Source organism: Pseudorca crassidens, chromosome 6, assembly GCF_039906515.1.
Source record: "Pseudorca crassidens isolate mPseCra1 chromosome 6, mPseCra1.hap1, whole genome shotgun sequence".
Taxonomy (NCBI): domain Eukaryota; kingdom Metazoa; phylum Chordata; class Mammalia; order Artiodactyla; family Delphinidae; genus Pseudorca; species Pseudorca crassidens.
The window spans coordinates 119,055,245-119,076,349 of NC_090301.1; the positions used below are offsets into that span (position 1 = coordinate 119,055,245).

Genomic DNA, 21,105 nt, shown 5'->3' on the forward strand with positions numbered 1-21,105 from the left:
TGGGGATTGTTAAAACTATGGCTGCCCACAGGCTTCCCTGGTGGCACACTGGTTAAGAGTCCGCCTGCCAATGCAGGGGACACGGGTTCGAGCCCTGGTCCGAGAAGATCCCACACGCCACGCCACGGAGCAACTAAGCTCATGCGCCACAACTAGTGAGCCCGCACGCCTAGAGCCCGCGAGCCACAACTACTGAAGCCCGTGCGCCTAGAGCCCGTGCTCCGCAACAAGAGAAGCCACCACAATGAGAAGCCTGCGCACCGCCACGAAGAGTAGCCCCCGCTCGCCGCAACTAAAGAAAGCCTGCGTGTAGCGATGAAGACCCTACGCAGCCATAAATAAATAAACAAATAAATAAAAACTATGGCTGCCCAGACCCCATGCAGACTGAACTAACCAAAATCTCTGGGTGGCTGGGGATAAATAAGACCAGGCCATTTGTATTTTAAGAAGCTCTCCAAGTGATTCTGGTGACCTGATTACTGCTATTATTATTACGCTGTTATTAATATTAACCGCCACCATGAATACATGACAGGAATTCCATATACCCACTCAGTATACACGAGTCACTGTTCTCAGCATCTTACATATATTATCTCACTTAATCCTCACACAGTCCTATAAGTAGATACTACTATTAACACTGCCCTCCCTCCACCCTCCTTTTATAGAGGTAATCACTGAAATACAAAGAGATGATTTCACTGGCCCATGGCCCCAAGTCACAGGGCTAGTAAGTGGCAAAGCCAGAAAGCACAACAAAGTTTGAAAATCCCTGATACAGTTTCCTAACCTACAACAGTAACTGTATACTCTAGTCAGTATAAATAAATTCTGCTTTATTTCAAACATCGCATTTAAAGGACCCTAACAAAACCAAGTTGTCTCAAGAGAGAGTGGTGAAATCAGGTTAAACCATGAGGGGACAAAGGGTCTAGGGCTGTTTACATACTTCAGCACCAATCTGTAACTGTTTTGTCTGTCTTCTCTATTAGACGGTGAGTGAGCCCCTGAAGTGCAGGGACCAGGTATGTCTTTTCAGCTGTACCCTGGTGGTACAGTTGTACCCTGGTATCTAACTAAAGAAAGGGTTTAATAAATTAATCAATAAATCTAGAGAAGGCCTGATGACTGTCCTGGGAAATGAAAGGCTCTTTCATAGAAAAGAAACAGACGTGATTCATGTTGCTTCCGGGGGTACAACTAAGATCAACAGGTAAAAGGGGAGGGGCAGTTTTGGAGACAGTCTAAAATACCTTTCTAGCAACCAAGACCTGTCCAGAGACAGGAAAGTGTGCCTGCAGTTTGTGGCTAAAGACCAAAATATCGTAGATAAAAGGCAGGATGTGGGACTATGGGGCCTCTAAGAGCTCTTCCAAGGCTCAAGTTCTGTTACTCTAAGTTACGATACATTCCTTTATTCCTTCACACATTCTACAGTGACTAGTTACACCAGTGCAGTCGTCCAAGCACAGAGCTAGCACAAAGTGTTCTACAAACTCCCAGAACCCTGAAGGATCTAGAGAAAAGTAAATCACCGGAGTGAGTCTTCCAAGGAGGAAGATAATTGATACAACAGGGACGAGCAAGGAGGCAGGAGAAGTCCAGGCAAGAAACAAGAGAAAAGTAAACAAAGGTGTTATGGAAGCAATGCTACCCTTTGAACACATCTGAGCTACGTCTTTAGGGATCCTTGTGGGGAAGTGGACTGTGGCTGCCCTAAGAATCTGGGGAGGAAATGCATTCAGCATGGCAGTAATGGTCCGAGCATAAGGGAGGCGGGAAAGCCCTGGGGTGACGAAGACCCGGCTAGAAACAGTCAGGAAATTCTGGTGCTAAAAAGAAAAGGTTTTCAGAGGTCAGTCAGCCAAACACACACACTCTTTATGGATGCCGACCTGGTTGCACTGGGTAAAGAAAGCTTAGTTTACTTTCTTAAATTACATTTCACAAACCAAAGACTGAATCATCAGTGATTCTGTCTTTAAACATTTGTTAGTTTCTGCTACTGTCTATTCTTTCCACTGTTTGACAACCAGACTTGCAGTTATCAAAACTCTTATCAAAACTCAGCTCTGAGCGTAACATTTATGATCCCTTAAATGATTACAACATTTACCAACAGTACTATGAAATAAAAAGTATTATCTACCAATCTAAAAAACTAAAACTTTATAAGTAGAAGACTTAAGAATAAATGGAGTCTGAAAAAATTAATTTATGTCTCAGGTCCAAAAAACTATCTCACCCAATTTATAAACTGTGAGATTAATCCACCTAAAAAAGAATTAACAAGGGACTGAAGGAAAAAAATCTAAGATCCCAGACCAATGAACAAAATATAACACATCTGAATGATAAACTTAATGGTCTTCTGGCCATTCACTTCTCAACATCCCTGTCAAACTATTTTAGGATCTGAAATCTTGCTCTATAAAAAGCAAGTTCCCATCATCTGAACTACACTTAAGAGATTCTATCGCAGCAGTTACTGAAGCATAAAAAACCAAGCTTCAGATTTTTGCTTCCTGTTAGTATAAAAAAATGCCTACCTCTTTTACGTAAAGTTGAGTCTGTGGCCAAATTCCTGGCACACTAGGAGATCAAGGTTTTCAGTTCTAACACTGATTTAAGGTGCAAAGGCCTTTTCCCTACTTAATACCGCTTAAATTGTGACATGGAGATAAAATATATGACACCTCCACCACCAACAGTCTCTTCAAAGGATTTCTGACTCCGTTTAACCTTAGCTGGGAGAATATAAAACTACGGCTGAAAACTCAACAAAAATTAAAACTTTAGAAATCTGAAACTGCTACATGTTAGCTGATAAACTATGAATTACAGAAACTGAGATCTGAGTAACAATTGCCAAAAAAGGTGCAATTACACAATCTTACAAAAATGGATAAACAAACAGCTCACCAAAATTTAAATCTTTCTTAGCAAATGGAGAAGATAAATAATGTTCAGTAACTCTGGAATACTGTGGTGTAGTTTTTCTTATCTGTATGGTCTCTGCAGCAATGTTACTACTCTCCACTGCTCCCTTTGCTTTGGATGAGCAAAGGGAGCCCACGGTCCAGGATTCCTCATATCAAGGGCACGGCAAATGTCACAATAATAGTAATAAAAGCAAAAATTTCTAAAGCCATCATTTATACCGGACTCTGGCCCCCGAATAGGGTGCAAGGCACATGGCAGCAGGCAACTATTTCTCGCTTCTGATTCTTCTGCATCACTGCCTCCCAAAGGACTAGAGAATCTAAAGCTCTGGACGCCACATCTACAAATCAAAGTACCATGTTTAAAGAGCTCACAGGTTCTACGGATGGTCAGCAGTTAATGAACGAACCCCAAGACAGAGAAACTCACCCAGATGCAACAAAACACGCTTCAAGTCTCCATCTAATTTTTGTTTTTAATTTTTGGAGTAAAAACAAGTATTAAAAATTATGTAATAAGTGAGACTCTGGAGAACCCCAGACTCATCCGAGCGGCTCGGAAAACGGGAAAGTAAGATGCGATTAGCTCCATTGTAGCCAACCAGGCTAACGTGCAAGAGCACACACTCCTCTCCGTCAGAGCGTCCCTGCCAATACCGAAGAACAACAAAGGCAAGTTGAGGAGGCTGCACAAGGCTTAACTCAGCACTTGTCCGCTTTGCCAGCCTCCGAAGAAGCTCGCTACGGGCCCAGGAACCGCGGGCTCCCTGCGCATTTGGCCCGGCCAGCGCTCGGCTTTGTCTGGCCCGCCTGGACCCGTTTCGTTCCCCCCGGATCTTCCTCCACACCCATCACTCGCCCGTGACTATAGTTGTGGTGGGTTTCTCCCCCTCGCCCCCTCCCCTCGCGAAACCCGCTCTTTTCAAACGCGGCTTCGCCCACCCGGCCTGGGAGACTCGGGTCGGGAAGGGGGCCCGGGGTGGGGTCCGGGAGAGGAGAAGAGAGGGGGACACACAAAGCCGGACTCACCCCACAGCCGCCCCCCTCCCTCTGCAAAGCAGCCTGGGATCAGCGACCTGCGGGCTGGATAAACAGCCCTCCCCTCCCGCTCCCCGCCCGGCTCCCACCTAAGGGCCGCCCCCTCCCCCCAAAGTGCACCCAAGAGCGGATGACAGCGCTGGACCTCACCCCCACCCAGCCTCGGCGCTCACCACCGCGAGGGGGGGCTGGGGCCTGGAAGGGCTGGGGTCTACACATCCTCGCCCTAACCGGGAACTTACAGCCGTATTAGTCGCTCCTGTTGCCCCTGCAGACCAGACGGCCGCCGCCTTCTCCTCCACCCCAATGAGGTTAAGCGCTTGGTGCGGGGATTAAAAAAAAAAAAAAAAAAATTAGAAGCCCAGAGCGCCTGCGTAGTGCGGTCTCTCTTTTTTCCCCTTACCGCCACGACCCGGCTAGACCATAGAGAGTGTAAACCGAGACCAGAGAGGCGCCTGCTTCTCTATGGTAACGCCCCCGCGCAGGCGCTGCCCTGGCTGCGCCGGGCTTCGGGACCTGCGAGTCCTAGGAGCTTTTGCCTCCTTGGAGAACGTCAATTGGCCCTGATGGGGACCCGTAGGGAAAAGTTCTTTAAGGAAAGGGGGGCCAGAATGGAGTTGGGCCCCCCCACGAGGAGTTGCGGCAAAACTCAGGCAAGGCGGGGAGGGTCGGATCTAAGCGGCCATGGCAGTAGGGCACCAGAAAGCAGGGAGCGTAGAGCTCAGGAGGAACCAAGAAAGCCTGGGTAAAAGTCGTCCAGCCGGAACTTCCTCCGGTGGGGGCGGGGGGTGTCTAATACCTGAAGGAACCGGCCTTTCACTTCTGGGTTACGCGCGTCGCGCCCCGGCCGGGCGTCCGGGACGAAAGAAATTGTGCCTTGCGACTTCCCGTACCTCGGCTCACCCTTTCACTCTCGAGGAGGCGCGGGCGCTGGAGCCGGAAGCACACCTTTTTAACGGTTCTTTTCCCTTTTTGAAGCCGAGCCAGCTCCGTGGAGGCCTCGGAGACCCTTGAGACTTTCTTCCTCCAGCAGCTGCACAGATGAGGCTGCTTGTGACCACCCGTCGCGTTGCTTTTGGAAGACGTGTGGGAGAGTGTCTCGGAGCTTTTAAGCAAAAGCTGTGCAAGTTACAGGGCTCCCTTGGAGGACTCCGGAGGACCCACAGTCGTTCCGCCTCTGGCCCCTGCGCTCGCGAGTAATTTGACGTTGAAAGCTTTCGTGAGATTACACACTGCTCCGTGGAAACGACTCTTAAAGTGGGAATTGGCTTCCCTCCGTCTCGATTCTTGTATCGGAGCTCCTGCTAGTGGGGGTGTCGTGTGTTGAGGGACCTGTGAGATCCTACAGCTGATAGTCGGGGGCTTAGATGTTGTGGTTGGAGACACCCAGCTAAAACAAAGCCCCGTGTAGACTCCTCTGTGGAGTGCAGGGAAGGCAGCGGACTGTAGTCTGAAGGAGTAGCGATGACAAGGAGGATGTGGCTCCTGGTTGGATCTAGAAAAGGGGACATCTTTGGGGCGAAAGCACAAGCGGCCTTTTGAAAATGAATGGGTGATGATGAAAGAGCATTCCAGAGAAGATTGCGTGGAGCAAGGGCTCAAGAGGAAGTGGGTATCATACTGGGAGTACAATGAAGAGAGCAGTCTAACTGAAATGGGGAAAGAAAGAAAAAAAAAGGACAAGTGAAAAGTAAGGTTCAATAAATAGGATGGGGAATTGTAAATTTTTTTTTTTTTTTTTTTTTTTGCGGTACGCGGTCCTCTTAGTGTTGTGGCCTCTCCCGTTGCGGAGCACAGGCTCCAGACGCGCAGGTTCAGCGGCCATGGCTCACGGACTCAGCCGCTCCGCGGCATGTGGGATCTTCCCGGATCGGGGCACGAACCCATGTGCCCTGCATCGGCACGCGGACTCTCAACCACTGCGCCACCAGGGAAGCCCGAGCCACAGCTATTGAAGCCCACATGCCTAGAGCCCGTGCTCTGCAACAAGAGAAGCCACCGCATTGAGAAGCCCGCGCACCTCAACGAAGAGTAGGCTCCGCTCACCACAACTAGAGAAAGCCCGTGCACTGCAACGAAGTCCCAACACAGCCAAAAATAAATAAATAAATAAAAAGACAGTGGTAGGAACAGACGTGGAGAGAGGGGGCGATAGGTAATTTGGAGGAGGAGTTTGGTTCAAGGGTGGGGGGCAGAAAAGTGGGGTAAAACTTCAAGCAATAGGTAGGGTCAAAAGAGTAGTTTCTAATTATTTACATCCACAAATATTTTAGTATTTCTAAAAGATAATATTTTTTTAATAAATATAACCTCAAGGCCATTATCACACTTGAAAAATTAACAGTACAGTCGTCCCTCGGTATCCATGGGGGATTGGTTCCAGAACCTGCAGCAGATACCAAAATTCACATGTGCTCAAGTCCCACAGTCAGCCCTCTGAATCCAAGGTTCCACATCTGTGGATTTAACCAACCTCAGATCGTATACTACTGTATGTATTTACTGAAAAAAATCCACGTGTAAATGGACCCACGCAGTTCAACTGTAATAACTAGTATTATCACTACCCTGTCAATCTTCAAATTTCCCTAATTATCTCATAATTTTTTTGCTACCAGATGGATTGAGGTATAATTAGTATACCATACAGTTCACCCATTTAAAGTAATGCATTCAAAGGGTTACACAATCATCACCACAGTACAGTTTAGAACATTTTCATCACTCCAAAAAGAAACCCTATGCTCATTAGTAGTCACTACCCAGCCCTAGGCAACCACTGATCAACTTTTTGTCTATAGACTGGCCTATTCTGAACATTTTATGTAAATGGAATCATGCAGTATATGGCTGGCTTCTTAAGCATGTTTTGAAGGTTCATCTATACTGTAGCATGTAACATTACTTCATTCCTTTTTATCGTCAAATAAAATTCTATTTTTATATATATATATATATATATGTGCCACATTTTGTTTATCCATTCATTAGCTGATGGACATTAAGTTGTTTCAAACCACTTTTTTGGCTATTATACATAATGGCATTCTGAACATTTTATTATAAGATTTTGTGTGGGCATGACATAAATTGTAGCAATGTTTTCTTAGGTCAGTCTCCCAAGGCAACAGAAATAAAAGCAAAAATAAGCAAATGGGACCTAATCAAATGTAAAAGCCTTTTGCACAGCAAAGGAAACCATAAACAAAACAAGAAGACAACCTATGGAGTGGAGAAAATATTTGCAAACCATGCAGCCAACAAGGGCTTAATTTCCAAAATATACAAACACCTTACACAATTCAATAACAAACAAACAACCCGATCAAAAAATGAGCAGAAGACCTAAATAGACATTTCTCCAAAGAAGACCTACAGATGGCCAAGAGGTACATGATAAGATGCTCAATATCACTAATTATTAGGGAAATGCAAATCAAAACTACAATGAGGTATCACCTCACACTGGTCAGAATGGTCATCATAAAAAGTCTACAAATAATAAATGCTGGAGAGGGTATGGAGAAAAGGGAACCCTCCTACACTGTTAGCGGGAATGTGAATTGGTGCAGCCACTATGGAGAACAGTATGGAGGTTCCTCAGAAAACTAAAAATAGAACTACCATATGACTCAGCAATCCCACTCCTGGGCATATACCTGGAGAAAACTCTAATTCAAAAAGATACTTTCACCCCAATGTTCATTGCAGCACTATTTACAATAGCCAACATGGAAGCAACCTAAATGTCCATCAACAGATGAATAGATAAAGACGATAAAAAAGAATGAAAAAAAAAAGAATGAAATAATTCCATTTGCAGCAACATGGATGGGATGGACCTAGACATTCTCATACTAAGTAAACCAAGTCAGACAGAGAAAGACAAATCACATATGATATCACCTATATGTGGAATCTAAAATATGATACAAATGAACTTATTTACAAAACAGAAACAGACTCACATAGAAAACAAACTTATGGTTACCAAAGGGGAAAGGGAGTTGGGGAGGGATAAGTTAGAAGTTTAAGATTATCAGATACAAACTACTGTATATAAAATATAAAAACAGCATGGCCCTATTGTATAGCACAGGGAATTATATTCAATATCCTGTAATAAACCATAATGGAAAAGAATATATATAAAACTAAATCAGTTTGCTGTACACTAGAAACTAACACAATGTCGTAAATCAACTATACTTCAATAAAAAACTAAAATGTTTCCCAACCAGTGATCGAACCCATGCCCCCTGCATAGGAAGCTCAGCGTCTTAACCACTGGACCGCCAGGGAAGTCCCCCACTGTGGTTTTGATTTTCATTTACCTAATGACTAGTGATGTCAAGCGTCTTTTCATATGCTTATTTGCCAACTTGGATCTCTCATCAGAGAAATGTCTATTCAGATCTTTGTCCATTTTTTAATTGTGTTGTCTTTTTTTGGCCAGGCAGCTTGCGGAATACTAGTTCCCCAGTCAGGGATTGAACCTGGGCCCCCTGCAGTGGCAGTGTGGAGTCCTAACCACTGGACCACCAGGGAATGTCTGTGTTGTCTTTTTTATTATTGAGTTGTAAAAGTTCTTTATATATTCTCAATTTAAGTCCTTTATCATATATATGATTTGCAAATATTTTCTCCCATTCAGTGGGTCGCCTTTTCACTTTCTTGATAATGCCCTTCAAAGCACAAAAGTTTTTAATTTTGATGTCCAATTTATCTATTTTTTTTCTTTCTCACTTTGTATTTGGTATCTAAGAAACCATTGTATAATCCTACATTTTCTTCCTAGAGTCTTACACTTTGGGCTCTTACATTTAGGCATTGACCCATTTTGAGTCAATTTTTATATATGGTATAAAGCAGGGGTCCAACTTCATTCTTTTGCATGTACCTATTCAGTTGTCCCAGCACCATTTGTTAAAAAACCTATTCTTCCTCCATTGAATTGTCTTGGCACCCTTATCAAAAACCAGTTGGCCATAAATGTGTGGGTTTATTTCTGGACTGTAAATTCTATTCCACTGACGTGTGTATTCTTATGCCAGTATTACACTGTTTTGATTACTGTAGGTTTGTAGTAATTTTTTGAAATTGGGCAATGTAAGCCCTTCAACTTTATTTTTCTTTGGATTGTTTTGGCTATTTGGGGGTTCCTTGATTTTCCATATGAATTTTGCTATCAGCCTGTCCATTTCTGAAAAACAAAAGGCAGTCATAATTTTGGTAAGAATTGCATTGACTCTGTAGAGCAGTTTGGAGAGTATTGCCACTTAATATTGAGTCTTCTGATTCATGAGCATGGACTATCTTTCCATTTATTTAGATCATTTTTATTACTTTCATCCATGTGTAGTTTTCATAGTACAACTTCTGCAATTCATTTGCAGAATGTCTATTCCTGTATTTTTTGATGCTATTATAAATGGAATTGTTTTCTTAATTTCATTTTCAGAATGTTCATTGCAAGTGTATAGAAATATAATTAACTTTCGCATATCGATCTTGTATCCTGCAACCTTGCTGAACTCATTTATTAGTTTTGCAGTGGCTTCCTTGGCATTTTCTGTATACAAAATCATGTCATCTGCAAATAGGGATTCTTTCTGATTCTTCCTTTCCAAACTGGATCCCTTTTATTTCACTTTCTTGTCTAATTTTCCAGCTAGAACCTCTGGTACAATGTTGAACAGAAGTGGTGAGAGTGGACATCCTTGTCTTATTCACGAACCTAGGGAGAAAACATTCAGTCTTTCACTATTAAATATGATGTTAGCTGTGGGTTTTTCATATATGGCCATTATCAGATTGAGGATGGTCTCTTTTCTTCCTAGTTTGTCAAGTATTTTATCATTATCCTTAAAGACTTTTGGATCTTAACAAGTCCATTTTCTGTGTCTATTTTGATGATCATGTGGTTTTTGTCCTTTATTAAGTATTGTGTATTACATTGATTTTCAAATGTCAAAACAACCTAGGATAAATTCGTGGGATAAATCCCACTTGGTCATGGTATGTAATCCTTTTAATATGTTGCTGAATTTTTATTTGCTAGTATGTTGTTGAAGACTTTTGCATCTATATTCATAAGATGTATTGGTCTCTAATTTTCTTGTGATGTCTTTGTTTTGGGTACCAGGGTAACACTGGCCACACAGAATGAGTTGAGCTGGGAAGTATTCCCTCCTTATTTTTTTAGAAGAGTTTATAAAATATTGCTATTTATTCTTTTTTTAATGTTTCATAAAATTCACTAGTGAAGCTGTCTGGGCCTTAGCTTTTCTTTGCAGGTAGTTTTGTTTTGTTATTTTATTACTAATTCAATCTCTTTACTTGTTATGTCTGTTCAGATTTTCTATTTCCTCTTAAATTTCAATTTCAATAGTTTGTGTCCTTCTAGGAATGTATCTGTCTCATCTAAATTATCTAATTTGTTGGCATTCAGTTGTTCATAAAGTTCTCTTATGATCCTTTTTATTTCTGTAAGGTTGGTATTAATGTACCTGTGTCTTTTTTTTTTTTCTTTTTAACAGTTTGTTCAAGTCAGGATCCAAAAACAATGCCAATACATCGCATTTGACTTATTTGTCTTCTCAGGTCTTTTTTATTTTTTAAATATTTATTTATTTATTTATTGGTCTTAGTTGCAGCATGCAGGATCTTTAGTTGGGGCATGTGAACTCTTAGTTGCAGCATGCATGCAGGATCTAGTTCCCTGACCAGGGATGGAACCTGGGCCGCCTGCATTTGGGCACTCAGAGTCTTACCCACTGGACCACCAGGGAAGTCCCTCTCAGGTCTTTTTAATATGTAGATTCCCCCCCCCCAATCTTACTTTTTCTTGGTACTTATTTACTGAAGAAGCCAAGTTATTTGTCCTGTTGGTTTCCCACATTCTAGATTTTTCTGATTATATTCCTGGAAGTCTGTAACATATTCTTCTACCTCCTAGATATTTGATAGTGGTGTATGCTTTATTCTTTTTTTTTAATATTTATTTATTTATTTGGCTGCTCCAGATCTTATTTGCAGCATGTGGGATCTTGTTCCCCAACCAAGGATTGAACCCAGGCCCCCTGCTTTGGGAGCGCAGAGTCTTAACCACTGGACCACCAGGGAAGTCCCCTATGCTTTATCCTGATTCAGATTTGAATTTCTTGGTAACTACTTCATACATCCAAACCATGAGGCACATCACTGCCAATAGTCTCTTTTTGTGACGTTGGCAGTCATGGGTGACCATTGCCTAGGTTCGTTATCACATTTGGAATAGTCCGATAGAAGACAGACTAAGGAAGGCAAAATAAGGGAGCACCTGTTGATCCGGAGTATGTGGGATCATTTGGAAGTTCTCTTTTGATGTTCATGAGCACGACATTCTACACTGTTTTTAGAACCTTGGAGTCAGGAGATGAGATCTACTCCCAGCTCTGCCACAAACTGGCTGAGCTTCCTTAGCAAGTCATCTTACCTCTTCAGGCCTCAGTTTTCCTATCTATATAATGGGGCCATAAACTGTATAGGACCGCTCAAGTTTCTTGCTATTCTCACATTCTCTGACTAAACACTTAAGTAGTGGACTTAATCTCTACCAAATATCATTTGGGTGGGTTAAAAAGGATCTGCTGACATTATATTATTCTTCCCCTCTCATACCAAGCATGTTCATTTCAAAACCAGACTTCAGGGACTTCCCTGGCTGTCCAGTGGTTAAGACTCTGTGCTTCCACTGCAGGGGGCCTGCGTTCAATCCTCGGCTGGGGAACTAAGATCCCGCATGCCGCTCAGTGTAGCCAACAAAACAAAACAAAACAAAAAGCCAGTGTTCATTGGGACTTCCCTGGTGGTCCAGTGGTTAAGAATCCATCTTGCAATGCAGGGGACCCCAGTTCGAAATCTGGTCCATGAACTAAGATCCCATGTGCCACTAGGCAACTAAGCCCGTGCACCACAACGAAAGATCCGCGTGCCACAACTGATGAGCCGGAGTTCATCAATCATTAAATCCAGTCCTGTACCTAACAAAGATGGTTATAAGCGTTGTGAGAACAGGGAGATGATGCCGAAAGCCTCAGCTCCTGGATTTTAGTTCTGGCTCTCAGCTGGTCGCATTCTCTCTTAGGGTCCCATCACAGAGGAAAAGATTGCACTAGTGGTCTCTGAAGCCCTACAAGCTGTATGACTGCAAGTCTTCTCTTGATTTTTTTCCCCACAGTTTTGAGGATGACGTTTTTATTAATATCTTCAGCCCTACCTGTTTTTATCTGCTTTCTGGTATGTTTTACTTAGCAACTGGTTGATAGGTGCCTAGACATCAGCACATGTAGGCAGTTCAGCTTGGGCATAGAAAACTTTCTGGAAGCAAACACATCAAAATATTAGCAAGTGATTATCTCTGGGCAGTAAAATTACTGCTCGCTTTTTTAAACATATGACTGTATTCTTCATTTTATTGTATAAACATGTATTTTTGTAAATTTTAGAAAGTCATTCTTAAAGGATTTGATAGCATGCCCTAACAAACAGAAATCACTAAACTCTGGGTGAGAAGATTTCTTTCTCTTTCCTATGACTCAGTTAGGCAGTATCTTCCAGCCTAGGTTAGCCTAAATACTTTAGTAATAGCTACTTACATCTAATTAGATAGCTTTACTTAACCTTCTTCAATAATCTCAGTGAAAAAGAAAGTATCTCATGCCTCCAGAAATTAAAATTCAGGAAGAATAGCAGCAATATATACTATCCACACGGGTGTCGTATCCCATACAGAATCTGGATTTGCACTACTTGGGGAAGAGTAGTCTCTTTGCTAGAGAAGTGCTGTGTTTTATAGAAATGTGTAGACGAAGGCGGGGTGTGTCTTTTGTATGGATGAAAACAGGAGATTGGAAACAACTTTGCTCAATCCTGTTGGTAACCCCTCCCTGGGGTGCAATTACGCTCATTACTTGACCTACCGGTAACGCATCACCCACTGAAGGAGGCAATGCCGGTGTCTGGCTTACCTCTCATGGGTTTCCTCACCTGGCAATGTGTTCTGCTGCCAGTGTCCCCTCTTGAAACACATAGTGGCAGTTACTGGAGAACTGGTAGAATCAGGGGTTCCCTCATAGCTGTCAGCTCACTGTGTGAGCCAGACAAGTCACGTAGCCTAGTCCCAAGCACCCAATTCACTTCACCTTTAATGGAGAGGATACTTCTAGTTTCCAAAGTTGTCACAACTAGTGCAGCTGATATTACAAAAGCCCACTTCTCTGGGAATTCCCTGGCGTTCCAGAGGTTAGGACTCGGCGCTTTCACTGCAGGGGGCCAGGTTCGATCCCTGGTGGGGGAACTAAGATCCTGCAAGCTGTGTGACACAGCCACAAAACAAAGCAAAATAAAATAAAAACCCGCTTCTCAGTAACAAAGGCAGGATGAAAGTCTGTGTTCTAACCCTGACAAGCATGACAAATCCAGGTGGTCCTATGGGCAGCTCTGATGCAAAACAAATGATCGAATAGTCCTTTGAACATTCCCTGTCACCCAGTGTGTCAAAACCTGGATCTGTTTAGGCTTTTTGAAGATCATTCCTCACACCTTTATAGGGACAAAGAGCAAATTCCAAAAAGTAACCCGACATAGAGTTTTAGTTTTAGGATTTCCTTCTGAACTGCCATCCATGCAGTTTACAGATCGACTGTTGTGCCAGTGCCCAATCTACCCACCCAAATGCAAAGAACCGTGTAGAGGCATTCACAATCCAGTGAAAGGGCAATCTTCTTTCATTTAAACATCATCCAATACCCTGTCCCTAGCCAGAACCTGACGTGCCCCCCCGGGTAAGCATAGCTGGAAAGATACAATTTTTACACTCAAGGAAGTCAGATTAGTATGGAAAACAGAAATCACTAGACTATACAGTTATTACAATGATGAAACAAAAAGCAGAGCATTGGACTTCCCTGGTGGCACAGTGGTTAAGAATCCTCCTGCCAATGCAGGGGACACGGGTTCAAGCCCTGGTCCGGGAAGATCCCACATGCCACGGAAAAACTAAGCCTGTGTGCCACAACTACTGAGCCCGCGCTCTAGAGCCCGTGAGCCACAACTGCTGAGCCTGTGTGCCTAGAGCCCGTGCTCCTCAACAAGAGAAGCCCCCGCTCACCGCAACTAGAGAAAAGCCCGTGCGCAGCAACGAAGACCCAACGCAGCCAAAAATAAATAAATTAATAATAAATAAATTTTTTTTTAAAAGCAGGGCACTTAGCAGGTATGGGTGGGTCAAAGCAAGATGAGGAGGAATAAGGGAAATGTTCTTGAGCCTAAACCAAATAAACACAGCCTTGAAACTCACCATTATGACATCATCAGATTCTCAGAACTAGAATGATGATTTAGACTAGTTCCCATTTGGACAGTGTTTATTTGTTCTCATAATTTTAAGCAACTCTAAATATTACCATTTTAACAAGTCATTTAGAGTTTTACAGATAATATTTCCAAAGATGGGCACATTTTGCTAAGTGGATCATCACGTACACACACACAAGCACACTTCACAGCCAGACAGCAAAGTGAGAAAAGAATACATTAGCTTGATCAGAATGTATAAACGAAACTGCCCTACTATGTCTGCTTTAGTAAAAATAACAGACCCCATCTTACTTGTTCACTTATAATAAGGATAAAATAATTCCAACTATCTATTATACATTTCAGGTTGGCATTCATGGTAAACTTTGACTTGAATGACATGATTGTGTTCCTTCTACTTTTGTTTTTGCCACATTGATTATACCATGTAGTACTTGAAAGAGAGGCGGAGTCTGTCAGTCTGCCAGCTTGCAGTTTAAAAAGTTAAACGATGACTTAAGAAATCAGCAAATTTTTAGGGAATTCCCTGGCAGTCCAGTGGTTATGACTCTGCACTTCCACTGCAGGGGGCCCAGGTTTGATCCCTGGTCAGGGAACTATGATCCCACAAGCCACAAGGCACAACCAAAAAAAAAAATCAGCAAATTTTTAAATTATTTGGAAGGTTTGTATTGGTATTTCCTACCTAGTCTTATTTATTTAGAGTTTCCCATTCCTGGATGAAATTTTCTTGCTTTCAGGGGCCTGCAGTAATTCAGGTCCCTTCTCTTCTTTTCAGATAATTACTCATATTCAGGCCATGTTTTCTAGTTTTCCTTTATTGCTTCATCTAATTTTTAAGTAAATGATAGCATACACAATATTAGTCTGTTCACTGTCACTAAACTAATATCGTCAAATGTATCTTGATTTTACGAATTCCCCAAATTTGCCTTTGCTCGTGCATGATTTAGCTACCTACCTTCCCTAGCACCATCTTCTCTCATGAACTTGGCTGCACTGCCTTTCCCTACATCACTTACCACACTGCACTGTCATTTTGAGTCAGCCGGGATTAGGCATCCTCCCTGCTTTTCACTGTGTGATAGGTCAACGCCACCTGCCCATCTCCTTTCTTCTGAATTCAAACATCACGTGAATTCAACTGACCTTAGTTGCTTTCAACCTGTAATTCCTGACGGCAGCAGTTCGTGGCCAACTCTTGAAACTAACGGGTCTGACTAGAAGCTGACAGTCCTTACGCCCCATGAATTTAATATTTTACGTTTATAAAAAGTCAAAGGATGGGGCTACCCTGGCGGCCCAGTGGTTAAGTCTCTGTGCTTCCAATGCAAGGAGCGCAGGTTCAGTCCCTGGTCAAGGAACTAAGATCCCACATGCCGTGCATCGCAGCCAACTTAAACAAAAAGTATGTGTACCATGCCTCAGAAAATAAACTAGATTCCTCTTAGTGCCAAGCAGGGGGAAAGTAGGAAATGTCTACTGCAAAGAGACTACCAACCACTTCAGGGGATTTACCAGACAACTGCTGGTATAAGTTACAAAGACAATGCTAGTCCATACCTAGGTGAGCAGTCAAGACATTTGCCCCATGGCAGGTGGGGTAACTTTTTGCCTCTTTGCACTTTCAACTTGGACATATGAAAAATATAGCATCCCTGAAAGTTGTCCAGAGATTTGAGAGCACCAGTATTTATCCAACCAGCTTGATGGAAATGACAGAAGAGAGAAATTTCAGAGCCAAGGAATTGTTTGAAAGCCCCTCAAATTCTGTCTTAGACTCATGGAATGTTAGATCAAGAAGGTACCTTAGGGATCGTTTAATCTACCACCCATATTTGACTGTGAGAAAACGGAAGCCAAAGCAGTGAAGAGATCACCTTAGGTCTTGCACTGCTAGTTAAGACAGAGATTCAGAACTGGGACTGAAGGATCCTGACTCCGTTTCAGTCACGTTAAAGCTGGCTGATGAGCACATTTGACAACCCACACTTTGAACCCACATTCCAAAAGCTATCCTATACCCAGCTCATGAATGCCCGTTTCTCTGAGAATTAAGCAAATAGGTTGGAATATTTTGGAAGGAAAACACTGGCTGTAGAGTGGGGAGAAATTCCTGTATAGACTTGCTCACCGGAAGCGAGTCCTTGGCTTCCCCAAGTCAACGAACAGTCTTAGTCATGAGGTTAAAGTTAAAAACTGATTGTGTCACCTGACTGAGGGCAGACAACCTTTCTGGGAAGGAGTGGGCTGAAATGAGAACTAAATAAAGGAGTTGATGGAAAAATGAATTGGAGCTCTCTCACAACGCTGGGAGTTACTATGTTTCGGTTTACTTGCTTTGAATGAAGTATTTCAGGCAAACAAAAGGAATAGAAACTATGATGAACTCTTTGTAGAGCCCCACCTGATCCCATTTCCTTCTACCGAATTGTTGCTTGTATTTCCATAACCATTCTTGTGTTTTTCCTATTTATAAAGTGTCCATAAGTGATAGTATTTTTTAATTTGTTCATATTTTAGGTTATATATGAATGCTATCGTACTGTATATATCTTTCTGCAACTTGTTTTTTCTCTCAGTACTACGGTTTCGAGATTGTTTTCTACAGATAAAGAGGATAGGTCCAGGTCATTTATTTTAACTACTCTGTGGTATTCCATTGTATGAATGTTTTCACATGTATCTAATGTCCCATTAAATAGACATCTAGTGAGGTTTTTTGGGTTTGTTTTTGTTTTGTTTGTTTTTTGGCCTCGACTTGTGGGATCTTAGCTCCCCGAACAGGGATCGAACCCAGGACCCCAGCAGTGGAAGTGAGGGGTCCTAAGCACTGGACCACTGGGGAATTCCCATCTAGTGAGTTTTGAGGGGTTTGGTTTTGTTTGTTGGTTAACCTTGCTACTATAAACATTTTTATAAAACTCTCTTCTGATGCTTGAGTGCAAGTTTCCTAGTGATGTTTATGAAGCCTTAGTGTAGGCACATCCTCAACTTGACAAAAAGATCTCAAAAATAACCAGTAGAGGACTTCCCCGGCAGTCCAGTGGCTGGGACTCCATGCTGCTTCCAATGCAGGGGGCGTGGAATAATCCCCCATGCTGCTTGGAGGGGCCAAAAATAAATAAACAAAATTAAATGAAGAAAAAAATGCTTAAAAAAATGACCACCAGAATATGAGAGTGTTCAACACTAGCACTGTATATTTTCACTAATTGCTAATTTTTCACTAATTTTTTTAAGATTTTCCCTTTTTTTAAAATAAACCTGTAGATTACAGTTTTGTTTTCAATTTTATTTTTTTATTTTTGGCTGTGTTGGGTCTTCATTGCAGTGGCTTCTCTTGTTGCAGAGCTCGGGCTCTAGGCACACGAGCTTCAGTGGTTGTGGCACGAAGGCTCAGTAGTTGTGGCTCGCAGGCTCTAGAGCGCAGGCTCAGTAGTTGTGGCGCACGGGCTTAGTTGCCCCGCGGCATGTGGGATCTTCCCGGACCAGGGCTCGAACCCGTGTCCCCTGCATTGGCAGGTGGATTCTTAACCCCTGTGACACCAGGGAAGTCCCACTAATATTTTTTACTAATGTGAAGAATGTAAAATGGCATTTCTTCATGGTGTTAATTTGCATTTCCCTGGTTCCTCATGGGGCTGAGTGTCTTTCCATGTGTTCACTGGCGATCTGGATCTCCTTCTCTGCCTGGGCTACTTTTTCAGATGGGCTGCTTGTCTGTTTATTATTGATTTTTAGAAAATGTTCTATAGTCAGGATATCAGTCCTTCATTAGTTGTATACAGCCAATACCTTCTCCTAGTCTGGATCTTGATTTTCCACTTTTATAGAGGTGTGTTTTCCTGATCAGATTAATCAGTCTTTTCTTTTTTGATTTATGCTTCTGGTTTCTTCTTTAAAGAAAAAAAAAAGTCCTTTCCCCACTTCAAGATCATAAAGATATTCTCCTATATTTCCCTCTAGCTTTTTAAGGTTTTGGTTTTTTTTTTACAAACTTTGTGCCTTTCATACACCTAGAATTTACTTTTGTGCATGGTGTGAGGTAGGAAACTAATTTTATTTTTTCCAAATCGACAATCAATTGTTCTGAAACCTTTTCTTGAAAGTGCCACATCCTTTTCCCAAAGGGGGTAATGCCACTTTTGACATATATTCTAAATTCTCTACTGATTCTATCAGGTTATTCTTCCTTTCCTGTGCCTTAGTGCACGATCTTAATTATTATATCTTTACAGTAAGTTGTAAGAGCTGGAAAGTCAGCCTCTACCTGTCAGGCGAACAGAGTGGGAGCTACTGCATTTGAGCTATTGCTCTTGAACTCTACCCAAGAGGATACACACTGCAGGGAGGAAAACCCAGAAAGTGGCTATGGGGGATGCCGTCAGGGCCGGAGCTGAGTGGTGAGGTTGGAATCCTGAAACTGGAGATCAGTATCCCGCAGCAGGGAAGTGTGCTCTGTGGAGACCTGCAGCTTCTTCAGAGAGCTCACACATGTGTCCCACGAGACATCCAGGCCTTGGACGCCTGCCTACACAAGGCCTCTGTCATCACTCAGCAACCCGGAGAGGATTCCAACGGATCCCAGTGAAGCAAAAAGACATTTGCTCTGAAAAGGAAGAAAAGGAAGAAAACAATTCCACTTCTAATAGCATCAAGAAGAATAAAATACTTAGGAATAGATCTAACAAAAGAAGTAGAAAATTTGTACAATGAACGTTGTTGAAAGAAATTAAGAAAGACCTAAATAAATGGAAGGACATCACGTGTTCACGGACCAAAATACTTTTAAGAGACTTTCCGAACTGATCCACAGATTTAATGCCTTGTGGGTGAGGGCCAAGGCCGGGGCTCGCCTGAAGAATGCCCCGCCGGCAGCCCGGCAGCACAGCTCCCAGAAGGCAGAGTCTGGGTTGGAGAAACCAGTGAGAACTGGAAAATACCGGGCAGCAACCAGGGACGGGCAGTGGGACGGTCACTGCTGGGGGAGGGTCAGAGGGCTGGTGCTAAGGGGATGGCCCTGCCCTCGAGCTGGGAGGAGACATGCTCTCACTGCACAGTCCTCTGTATTGTGTGGGTTCTAAAACTGTGTGTGTTGGGGACTTCCCTCGGGGTCCAGTGGTTAAGATTCCACGCTCCCAATGCAGGGGGCCCGGGTTCGATCCCTGGTTGGGGAATTAAGGTCCTGCATGCCGAGGGGTGCGACCAATAAATAAATAAAATGGGTGATTTTAAAAAAAGCGCTTTGGAAAACTTAAAAAAACTCTCTGTGTTAATTTCCTTTCCAAAAACCCTTTAAAAAAACAGACCAAGGAAGGAATTCCCTGGCAGTCCAGTGGTTAGGACTTGGCACTCTCACTGCAGGGGAACGGGTTCAGTCCCTGGTCAGGGAACTAAGACTCCACAAGCCGTGCTGTGTGGCCAAAAGAGAAAAAAAAATAGACCAATGATTGGATTTTTTTCAATGTGGTATATCCATACTATGAAATATTATTCAGCCTTAAAATGGGAGGGAAACCCTGACACAGGCTACAACCTGGATGAACTTTGAGGACATTATGCTCAGTGGAATAAACCAGTCACAAAATGGCAAATACTGTGTGATTCCACCTGTGTGAGGCACCTAGAATAGTCACATTCATAGAGACAGAAAGTATAAGGGTGGGTGCTGTGGCTGGTGGAGGGGTACAGGGAGTTAGTGTTTAATGGGGACAGAGTTTCAGCTGGAGAAGTCAGGAAGTTCTGGAGACGGACCATCACAGCACCACAGTGTGAACATATTCAATGCCACTGAACTGTACATTCAATAGTGGTTAAAACGGGGCTTCCCTGGTGGCGCAGTGGTTGAGAGTCCGCCTGCTGATGCAGGGGACGCGGGTTCGCGCCCCGGTCCGGGAGGTTACCGTATGCCGCAGAGCGGCTGGGCCCGTGAGTCATGGTTGCTGAGCCTGCGTGTCCGGAGTCTGTGCTCCGCTGCGGGAGAGGCCACAGCGGTGAGAGGCCCTAGTACCGCCAAAAAAAAAAAAAAAAAGTGGTTAAAATGGTAAATTTCATGTTACGTATATTTTGCCACAAAAGGAAAACATGGGCTAATGAAAGCTGGACAAGACACCTGTTTTGTCATTCAGTCTGAGTGACTAAGAGAGCAGTGATGCTGTTGACTGAGACAGGACGTTGGGGGGGCAGCAGTTTTGTGGGGAAGATGCGGTCAGCTCTGAGCGTCCCTTAGGATGTGCCCGCTGTGTGTGCGTGTGGGCAGGGCTTTGCACCTGCTGTCACCCACCCTCACAAGGCGGGTGTTCGTGTTAGTTTCTTCACAGGGAGCTAACAGGCCTGGGGCCAGGAGGTGACCTCAGGCCCGCCCCTCCCCCGTGCTGTGCTGGGGATAGGGTACCAGCCAGCCACCTCTGGGGAGGTGGCAGACAGACAGGGGAGTGGTGTGGAGCTTGGAGGATGCAAGTCAGAGGGTCCAAATTTCCTGAGCTGAGAGCCTGGGAAGGCCACGGGCATGGCTGGGCCCCCAGGAGGGGTGGGAAGAAGAGGAGAAGGACAGAGGCAGCTCTGGAGGAAGACCTGTGTTACAACACTCCCCCTGCACGGGAGCTGCCGGCATGGCTTCCCCCATGTCCCCAGGTTGAGATCTGGGCCTTACTTAGCACCTCCCAAGCTGCCTCGGGGCCTCCACCAGCTGCAGGAGAGGAGCCGGCTCAAAGTGACCTTATTCTAAATCAGGCCGGCTCCACTGCTGGCAGTT

At 43.6% G+C, this 21,105-nt stretch overlaps 1 protein-coding gene and 1 non-coding gene across 21 annotated transcripts in view; both read right to left on the bottom strand.

The window, feature by feature from the left end:
• Positions 1-4,804, bottom strand: part of CLASP1 (cytoplasmic linker associated protein 1) — a 268,556-nt gene extending 263,752 nt beyond the window's left edge. For 8 of the 20 annotated variants that reach the window (XM_067742203.1, XM_067742201.1, XM_067742199.1 and 5 more), the window contains exon 1: positions 4,229-4,414. The gene's annotated coding sequence lies outside the window, so the exon portion shown is untranslated. Of the gene's footprint in view, positions 1-4,228; positions 4,417-4,785 lie in introns of those variants that run through there. The other 12 variants (XM_067742188.1, XM_067742189.1, XM_067742187.1 and 9 more) reach the window with 3 other exon arrangements.
• Positions 4,805-8,461: 3,657 nt separating this feature from the next.
• Positions 8,462-8,534, bottom strand: TRNAG-GCC (transfer RNA glycine (anticodon GCC)). The gene has a single exon. It is a non-coding gene; the product is annotated as a tRNA-Gly (tRNA).
• Between the last annotated feature and the right edge of the window lie 12,571 nt (positions 8,535-21,105).